Below are 10,289 nucleotides of genomic sequence, written 5' to 3'. Positions count from 1 at the left end.
TTGTAGAATTAATGTTAGAGCCCTCCCACCAGCCAACAGCCATGATCATTCGTTTAATACATTTATGCCGCATGAGGTAAGGGCGGGAATATGCAAAGATTTACGAATAATTTCCTTAAAAATAAATTTAAAATCTATTTGAAAATTTTAAAGCTAAATCTTCCTTATTGAATTGACTATCCAGTAATGTTGATTTAATTCAGTTCAATTATGTGTAAGAGTACCTTTATGTTGAATTTATGAGAAGATGGAATCAACATTTTTAATTGCATTTTCTGTATAAAATTAGTGAAATACACACAGACACAAACACACACGCACAAACTAGAGATCCGTTCTTATTAAAGTCATTATTGCTTTTTATTTAAGTTTTAGTCATTTGATATTGTTTTTTTTTTTCACATAGTTTAATTTACTCAAACATAAAATGTTAATTGTCACTTGGAAGGCCAACGCTATACACTTTCCGCATAACATCCTAGGAAGTTAGGAGAGGCTGAAAACCAGCGCTGCTCGGAACTACTGTCCCAGTCAGCACAAGCTGAGCCGCTTCCTTTTGTCTTTATTATAGTATAAGAATATGTATGTTATAATTTGTGTAATAAGACAATAAACTGATTTATTATTATTATTAAATAATATTCACATTATAAAAAAAAATTTACCACCAAAATAAAGATAAAATAATAAATATAAATAATATCAGCCCTGTATTATTTATATTTATTACTTGCCCACTGCTGATCACGGGCCTCCTCTACTACTGAGAGGGATTAGGCCTTAGTCCACCACGCTGGCCTAGAGCGGATTGGTACAACTTCTCAGATGTGCAGGTTTCCTCACGATGTTTTCCTTCACCGTTAGAGCGAACGATAAATTCACAAAGAATACACACATGTTTTTTTTTAGAAAAGTCAGAGGTGTGTGCCTTGGGATTTGAACCTGCGGACTTGGCAGTCCGTTCCACACCCAACTAGGCTATCGCCGCTTAATAAAGGTAACGATAACGTTTATTGATAAATAAAGATAACGATTTGTAGAAATATGAAGTTCAATTATTATTTCTGTATGTATCTATTATAAATTTCGGATAAATAGCTTCTTAAAATACGGTTAGTGCATGGTTTTCCTGGAGGCACCGCCTACTTTTGGAAAAGTGCCCGACAGTACCCTTATTCTCGGATAGAAAATCACCCGGACGAAGTCGCGAAGGAGTTTTAGTAACCTTCTTATATAAACATGATAAGAAGTACCTACACCTACATATTATATAATACGCATATATTAGAAGGATATTTTAATCTCGGACAGCCTAAACACTTCAAAGCTTTAAAGATTTTTTGTTGTTCGGTGTTTCTAGATTTGTTTTAAGCTATAAAAATTTTAGATCACCTGTGATATTCATGAAGAATTAATTAAATAAAAATTAAATTTCTATTTGAATTGCATAATTTAATTTCTACCCTTGGACATGACGTTAAAATTTTTTCATTAGTCATTGATTAAACTACACCCCATTTATTATCATCTATTTATAAACAAAAACCGATTAATCTAGCAAAGCGCATCAATCAGTTGTTATATGCAAAACAAACATTTCTATATAGCTGTTTACTATATTACTTAAATGTGAATGGCACATTACAGCCAACCTAAATTCAAATATATTTAACCCCAACCAATACTTCATTAGCATGCAATGTAAATGTTTGCTACAGTTCTCATAAAGCCGCAACTTATTGGAACTAAAGAATTGGAATGTACAAAAATACTCGCTCGTGTCGACACTCCCCGCACCACGCCACAGCCTCAGGCCTATAAAACATCCAACTTTTCTCAGTTTTACTCGAAACCAATAACAGTTTATCTGTGGAAACGAAACAACCCTACACTACGGGATCTCGAGGTACAATCAAGTTGTGAGTTTACTCTGCGGGATAAATTCACGCGCCGGCGACCCTCTGTAATGCGGGAAAGTTCCTTATTGCTTCCCAAGGTATTCATCTCACCTGCCGATATTGTAATCCCGTAGCCTTTCATGCGATTGCTTCCGGAACAGTCAGGATATCCACGATAAAAATGCTGAATGGGTAAATATTTGAAAGTTAATCTACTAGATATTTATTCGAGCAAAAGAATCAATTGGTGAGCAGATTTAATAAGATTAAATTATTTCATTACGTTTGTGTGTACCGTTTATTCCAATCTTGATAAAATAGACAATGTAATATTCTTTGATAGATTAATATTACTCCATACATACTTAAACAAAAAACTATGTGTGATAATATATTAGTGTCATAGTATTCAGTGATATTATTCTATATTTTTTGACACTGCTTTAATAAATATAGAAGAATGATGAAATGTGTTATCAGCAATATGTTCAAAATACAGATAGACAAAACAAAATGTAGTTGGTAAAAAATGTGACATTTCACCGAAATGCTTTTAATGGATCCCAAAGAAAATAGCACTCAAGAAATTTGTATAAGCATAAAAAGCGTTTTAATTCCCTTTTCCATCTGTGTAGTACAGTACCTATGACGGAATAATTTATCAAAGAACATTTAAAAGAAAAACAGAAAGTAAGAGAAATATTTAAAAGAATAATATTTATTATTCTCGAGAACTTTTTTTATTATAAATACAATAATGGTTTATTTTATGTTGACTCAGTGGAATTGTACGGAAAGTTGATATAATATTTATTCCTATTTAAAGTTACTTTTTGTTCAAATATTTAAAGAGGACTTTTTACAAAAAGTAGCAGTGATATCGATCAGGCATACTCGGACGGGTTTGCTTCGTTACGAAAGGTATTTTTGTACAGCTTAAGCAGGTTCTTACATGAATATAATTTTTTTTTAGAAACCAGAATACAATTAATCATTTAAGGTCAGGAACAATGGTTCATGTCTATGAAGAATTTCAGTTATTTTTATATTATGACTATAATAGCCAATAGATATTGCATTTTATTATAAATATACATAATTTGTCAACGTCGTGGTTATTAATTTGTGCGAGATGAACAAAAGCTTCTTGGAAATTAGATTTGCCTGATTGCGCTCTTATAGGCTTAACAAAGCCTTTCTGATCAAGTGGTGTCTTTACAATGTACAATACGAAACGAATCGCTTCAGACGTTAAGCGAAGTTAACGCACATCAATCATATTATAGCGACACACATACTCGGGATCTTCCTACCATATATGTATATATTATTATGAATAATATAATGCTAGCTTATTTGTAACTATTATACGTGAATTTTATTTTATCCATAAAAATTTTATCATGATAAACAAAGTGTAGTTAAATTGGCGCATTTTGTTTATAATTTGCCACAGTAACTGCGTTTGAAAATAGTATACTTAGTTAAATTTTTTATATTCCCAGTTTCCCAAAAAATATTCTATTAACACACGCTTGTCTTGGTAAATAATTACGAGTGACTAGGGCGTCTTAATTTCGTTATCTTTTATTCTTCAAGTGAGTCCTTACAAAATTAAAATGAAGGTCCTTGTATAATTAAGTGAGTGTTTACATAAAAACGAGGGACAGTAGTTTCTAATTACAAAATAATTAATCTTATTACGTTTGAAAAATTAATCACGCTGGTCCCGTTTCTGTAATAAAAATTATATTCATTTTAATAAATTAATGTTTTGTACGATAAAATTATGGCTAATAAATGACATAAATAAAATAAATTTTTAGAATTAATTAAAATGCTTAAAGATTAATAATTAAAAAAATAGCATTTATATGGTAAGATAAAGTTTATTGTGATGAGATAGGATCGAGATTTTTTCTACATTTTTGATGCTCAAAGCGGATGCCTTCACCTTATTTTGCTGTCAAAACCATGCATGTTATATTGCACAATGCATCAATTTATATTTAATACTATGATTAAATATTTACTACCAAAAGGTACACATATTATCTACATAAATAAGGGCTCACGCTGATTTATAATACTTAACCATTTAATATAAAGAAGTATTCGTACCTGGATATTTCTTTAAAGACAGTTTTATCCAGCATGAAGTCTTGGCTCTAGCTCACAGTCGCTTATATTTGAAAAAGCTATCAACTCGAGATTGCATTCGATCCGTGTTTCAAACAAAATATACATGGGAGAAATGTTTGTGTATAGAATTTACGGCGAAGGATATTTATCACAGAAAATCGTTCGTTTTAACCAAGACTTCCCTTGTTATTATTGTCAAGGTACTACATAAATTGTTTCTTTACATTATTTGTATAGACTGTGCTAAACATGATTATACAATGTTATGAGCAAGCTACGAATAAAAATTCGATAAAAGACTTGTTGATATTTACCGCCATACAATGATTGAATTAAATTAGATTACAAATCTAACATAAGTAGGTAGGCATTAGAAACTATTACATTTTAAAGACTTGATAAATTAGATGCTAAATCTCACAATATCCATTACTTTCACAATTCTAAACAACCGGAACACAACAATGCTTGCCCACTGATGGCGATAGACCAGGCGACGGCGGACTCCCTGGGCATCCGGGTGGATCCGCGCAATCTACCATCTAGCGATCACCCAGACTTATTTATAGGGAAGTTAACCGAACAGCTAACCTCGGGGGCGGAACAATAGGGTAATATGTCGCCAAAATACAATGGGACCCTTGGCACCAGGCGGCCCCCGACAAGAGAGGAAGATGACCGACTTGCCTCGGGGCTCCGGTGCACAGGATTAATGTTCAGTCTATTTTACAGATAACGTTTGCAAACATTAGTCTTATTGTGACCTAATAATGGTCACCAGATTGTGCACACTGCAACCAATTGCTTAGTTGGTTAACACCGCACCTGGTGATAATCGTAATCAGTCATGGCGAAATAAAAAGCAATACACGCTGTACATTTATTCACAGAACTTAATTTTGCAATCATTTATGTTACCAACAGCTTTAGCTTTATTGACCCATATTTAATGCTTCTGATTTGTCCCTATAGAAAAACTGCAAAAAAACTTATCGTTTTACTCATGCATGATAGATGCAATAACTGAAGCTACAGCGAATTGTAATTATAAGCCAATGACTTGTTTAATGCAAGAATTTAAAATTTAAGCAACATTCATATTTGTTTATTTCCATTCAATAAAAGTAACGTACATTCCGTAAATTGGATTCAACGTGCATATTCCACAGTTTATGTTTCAGTACCTATTGCAATCAAAACCTACAAAGATGGAAAGCATTAAATTCATAAAGTACGTAACTAATTAATATCAAGATTATGTGAACAGAAATATTTAAACAACTAATTAAACTACTTACCCAATAAACTCATCACGAATAAGAAAGTTATGACTTGCGCACAACATGAAATATGATTTTATTACACCCTTAATGTTTGAAACTATGCAGACATTAAACAATTCTATCTCTACGCTACATACATCTGTTTAAGTTTTGTATTTTGATAATGGTTTATTATTGAGTTAATTAATGAAAATCTTGAGTTTGACATGCGGGGACGGGAAGCATGCGTGAAATCTTCCCTAATTGAATAGCTGTCTTTATGTGCGTTATTTACATAATGCGAGGGTTTGTATGGCGGCCTCATACGTACGACGTTCGAGCCAAATGAAAACGTCTTGTGTTTTGTCGTTACTGAAGTTATGAGTCACTGTGGAAAAAATAATACCACTGCTCGTCAAATTATGTTGAAATCATCTTTCGGCGATAGCCTAGTTGGGTGTGGAACGGTCTGCCACGACGAATGTCCGCAAGTTCAAATCCCAAGGGCACACACCTCTGACTTTTCTAAAAAATCATGTGTGTATTCTTTGTGAATTTATCGTTCGCTTAAACGGTGAAGGAAAACATCGTGAGGAAACCTGCACATCCGAGAAGTTCTCTATAGGAATTTCGAAGGTGTGTGAAGTCTACCAATCCGCACTAGGCCAGCGTGGTGGACTAAGGCCTATTCCCTCTCAGTAGTAGAGGAGGCCCGTGCTCAGCAGTGGGCAAGTATATAATACAGGGCTGATATTATTATATATTTGACAAAAATAGTATTTATGTTATAAATAGAGGTAATTATATTCAAAATATAATTTAAAATGAAATCGCAACGTTACCGTACGCACTATAAATTCAATATAGATTTACTTAAATATAGGTGTGAGTTTTTTTATAATAATATTTTTGTATTGTTTAATGAAAAACTGATGCTTAGTTTGTTGAAAAATACTAAGATATCATAGTATGGTAAAAAACATTTTTAGGAAGTTGTGGAAAGTAGTAAGAAGCTGAAGAAGCTGAGAAGAAATATGGAGGTAGGGTATTTTAATCTTAAAACATATATTAAATAAAATATGCATATTTATTTTAAAAATAAAATAATCTAATTTGGAATCGTTAATCAATTTAATATAAGGAGAGTATATCTATTTATATTTTCTGAATTATTTTCCAAACTACCCATAAGCTTGTATAAGGTCTATATCTTCCAACAAATTCAAATCCATTCTGGCGATACATATTCTATCTGTATTTTATTTTGACGTAAATTCTGCCCTATACGGGAAGACACTACCTTCTGATCACGAATAATGTTTGTGTGTTCAAGTCTTTATTCGTTATATGCAGCGCGTAACACAGAGCTTGCCTTTGACTCAAAGGTTTGCTTGCATCAAGGATTATATAATATAAATAATGTATGGAGATGGCCAACAAATATATATCAAATATTTGACATTGGCCACTAAATATTTGGCATCACGTATTTAGACATCCATACTAATGCAATATTATTTTCATTTTTATTTTATCATGTTTTGGTGGCTATGAGTTAATAAAAAAATAATAATAATTTGTGTGTTTAAAAGTATCTATTTTCATTCAACGTAAACGTGTTTTTTATTTTATTTCTATTCTGACTATCATATCAGTCATAGATTAGTAAATCAGTTAGACTCATCGTTAGATTTGTCATTCCCGTACATTTTTTTGTTTTCCATTAACATTTACGATTGTAGAAAGGTATCTTGGCTATGACCTCAGTTCTATCACAAAACAGTTGTTTAAAAACACTGCCATTTTTAATATAACGATCGACTCAAAATCTCCGACGTGTAACTTTCAGATTTTCATAAATTGGAAGATTCTCACGCCGGCGGAGTATGGGCACATTTTGAGGCACGGCTTGCGCAGGTGTTGCACCTGTTTCGCAAAACTTAACGGGCGAAGTGCACGGAGCTCGTAAAATGTTTTAATATAGGAAAGTGGTCGGCCGGCACTCTCCGAACCGCGGAACCGCGCCGCTCGTACGTGTTTACAGGGACCCTGAACTAGTTCCAACTTTGTACATTTATTATAACTTTTCCATTAACATGCCGTAATGTGTTATTTTCTACATACAATTATACTATATATAGTTGTTAGTAAATACGATTTAATTAAATTATTTTGCTCCGGATGTTTCAAATTCACGTCTAATTTCTGATTTTCTCGAAATTCGTTCTGTAGGCATTTCATAGTATAATATAACCAGGGTAGCACGAACACAGCGATAGTTCTCACTATCACACGAAAAATAGCTCGGTATTAACAGCTTTGCTTCATGTTTTGAAAGAGATTGTTGGTGGGAAACTATACCTTTCCCTTTCACATGCTCAAAGACCGCTAACACACCCATCGCACAATACGCTATAAACAAACATAATTGCCATATAGAAGATAACCTTTTCCAATCCACAATACAATTCTAAAGCGTTTTAATTATTAATACCCCATTCAATCTATTTCCTGGTTCCGATACGAATGTTCCCATGTGTAAAGCATAACCCGATACAATTGCTAACAATATGATATAGGTATAAATCAATAAACTATTAGCGGTAGGTAAAGTCAAACACTTTGACGGAACAAGCTCGACTAGCTACGAATTTGTTTAACTTGCCTCACAAAGGACCAAGAGTCCCTCCCACACAATGGTTCGACCTGATTAGTTTGTGTCGACGTCTGTAATCGCACAAAAGATAATCTAATTTGTACAATCCCTCGCACCTTAACTAGCAAAATTAATCGACTAGATACCCGATATATCGGCGTAACTTATCAATAAAAGCTCTTTCATATTTCCATAGCGCTCTTATGCAGCCGCTTGTTTAGTTTTATTTTACTAATTAAATTAATAATTTAACACTCATATATTCATGCAGTTACAGTTTCACAATTTATTTTATTATATTTTTTGTTTGTATCGCGAATGTAATCCAGTGGAGGGTAGTTTGTTAATTCGGGTTTCGTATGCGCATGCAACCGAATAAGCCCTGTTTCGCCGATGAGATGTATTTTCGCCTAATTTCTTGGTTTATTAAGGACAATATGGTGAAAATTGTATTTAGTGAATCTATGGACCACTGTTGTCATCGGCACTAAGCGTCGAGCTATGAGAGCGGAACATCGATGAATTAGTAGGCTTGAGGAATTTTGGTTCGTTTTCGTATTGCCCTCCTTTACCCATTTCGCTAAGTTGAGTGCGTAGAGATTAAACTTTATTAAATGTAGCCGCATTAACCTTAGACTTAACCATCCTTAGACTTTCAAAACAATGGTTTTAACCAGGGGCGCGGCGGAGCGATGGTCCCTGGGCTAATCCTTATCTGGGGGACTTGGCTACTTAGTCAAATAATGGCTGTCTTATCAAAAAAACGATGTAAGTACACGACATAGGAGGAAAAAGAGGAGAGTAAAATATATTATTTAATATGACAAAGACACACAAACAACTATATTACAAAAGAAATCAATAGCTATAATGATTTTTTAAGTTTACGCGAATGTTAGACATTTGAATTAAATTATTTTACAGCCTTCCTGCCTGCAAAGTCTTCGAAACGTCGGGAAAAAAGTAAAATATTAAAACCGCGATAAAATTCGTAAAATAGTTCAATAGCTATACTTATGTGTTAATTACTTACACTTCATTCTTACAAAGTTTTTTTAAAAGTTTATTTATTGTTTGCAAACTTTAATAGAGGCTGGGGGCTCTATAAATCCGCGGAGCCCCAGGCTATAGCCCAAATAGTCCCTATGTATATCTGCGTCTGGTTTTGAAGTAGTATTGTACAACATTTTTTCTTTAATTTTAATATTTCACATCATACTTTTTTTATGAACCATTACATAGGTAGTGAAACTGTATTTATTTTAAATACTACTCAGTAAAAAAAAATTACGACCCATGTGCGAATTAGCGTTACTGTTTAATTAAGGTGACGTAGTATTCTGTATTTGTGTTAAAAACTTTAAAACACGAATGAAAAAAGACACGAAGTTAATTACATTGATTTTCTTCTTTTTTATAATACTGACAAAGCGTGCATTGCGAAGTCAATTATTCTAGATGTTAACTGTAAAAAGCTAATTTTAAAATACCAACAATAAATATCTAAAACGAACACACAAAACTATCACAGATACAAAAACAAATTCCCAATGGTTATAAAAATAGTATTACCCTAAAATTAATCATCCCAACACGCCACAATCAGCGTTGTTAATTAAAACAAAAGCGCTCATGTCTCTCCGTGAATTGTGACAAAACCAATTTTCATACGTTCGTTAAAAACGTTCATGCATCCGTATGTAGAGAACTTCATGTCAGAATCGTCAATTATTTTTCCGTTTTAACGTATAGGACCCAGCAACGCCGTCAGCGTGTACACACTACGTAGTACATGTCCAACACAGGCGCAACGATTTTCAAATATGACGTTCTCTTTGTAATTGGAGCGCAGCATCGATATTCGTTCATAGCACGTTTTGCTTATTATTCTTTCATGGCGTCAATTAAGGGCTTATTGGTTTTCTACTTTCGCATTTTGCATCGTTTTTTTTTCAGTTTTGGTTATATTTTAAAGCGATATGAATAATGTTTAATGATGAAATTAAATACGACACTTATTCGAACATAGATTTTTTATTTTGTCGAGTAGATTTGTATTATTTTTTATTATATGCTTAAGAAATATGTATAAGAATTTTAATTATGAAGCATCTCGTTTCCTTTGGATGGCTACGAAATAATGTGAAATCTATATTACATTTGATTTTCTTTTGGATATTCGAATAAAAACAATTATATAGGTACGTGTATTCTAATGAACTCATTTTGTTTCGTGCCTTGTTAAATATAGAAAATCATAACTATCCCCATATAGGAACACTTCGTTTTGTCTATTTACACTGTATAGAGCCCTCTCAGTTCTACTCGCCC

Source organism: Manduca sexta, chromosome 28 (assembly GCF_014839805.1).
Source record: "Manduca sexta isolate Smith_Timp_Sample1 chromosome 28, JHU_Msex_v1.0, whole genome shotgun sequence".
NCBI classification, from domain to species: domain Eukaryota; kingdom Metazoa; phylum Arthropoda; class Insecta; order Lepidoptera; family Sphingidae; genus Manduca; species Manduca sexta.
Note: the sequence above shows the minus strand (reverse complement) of the source record.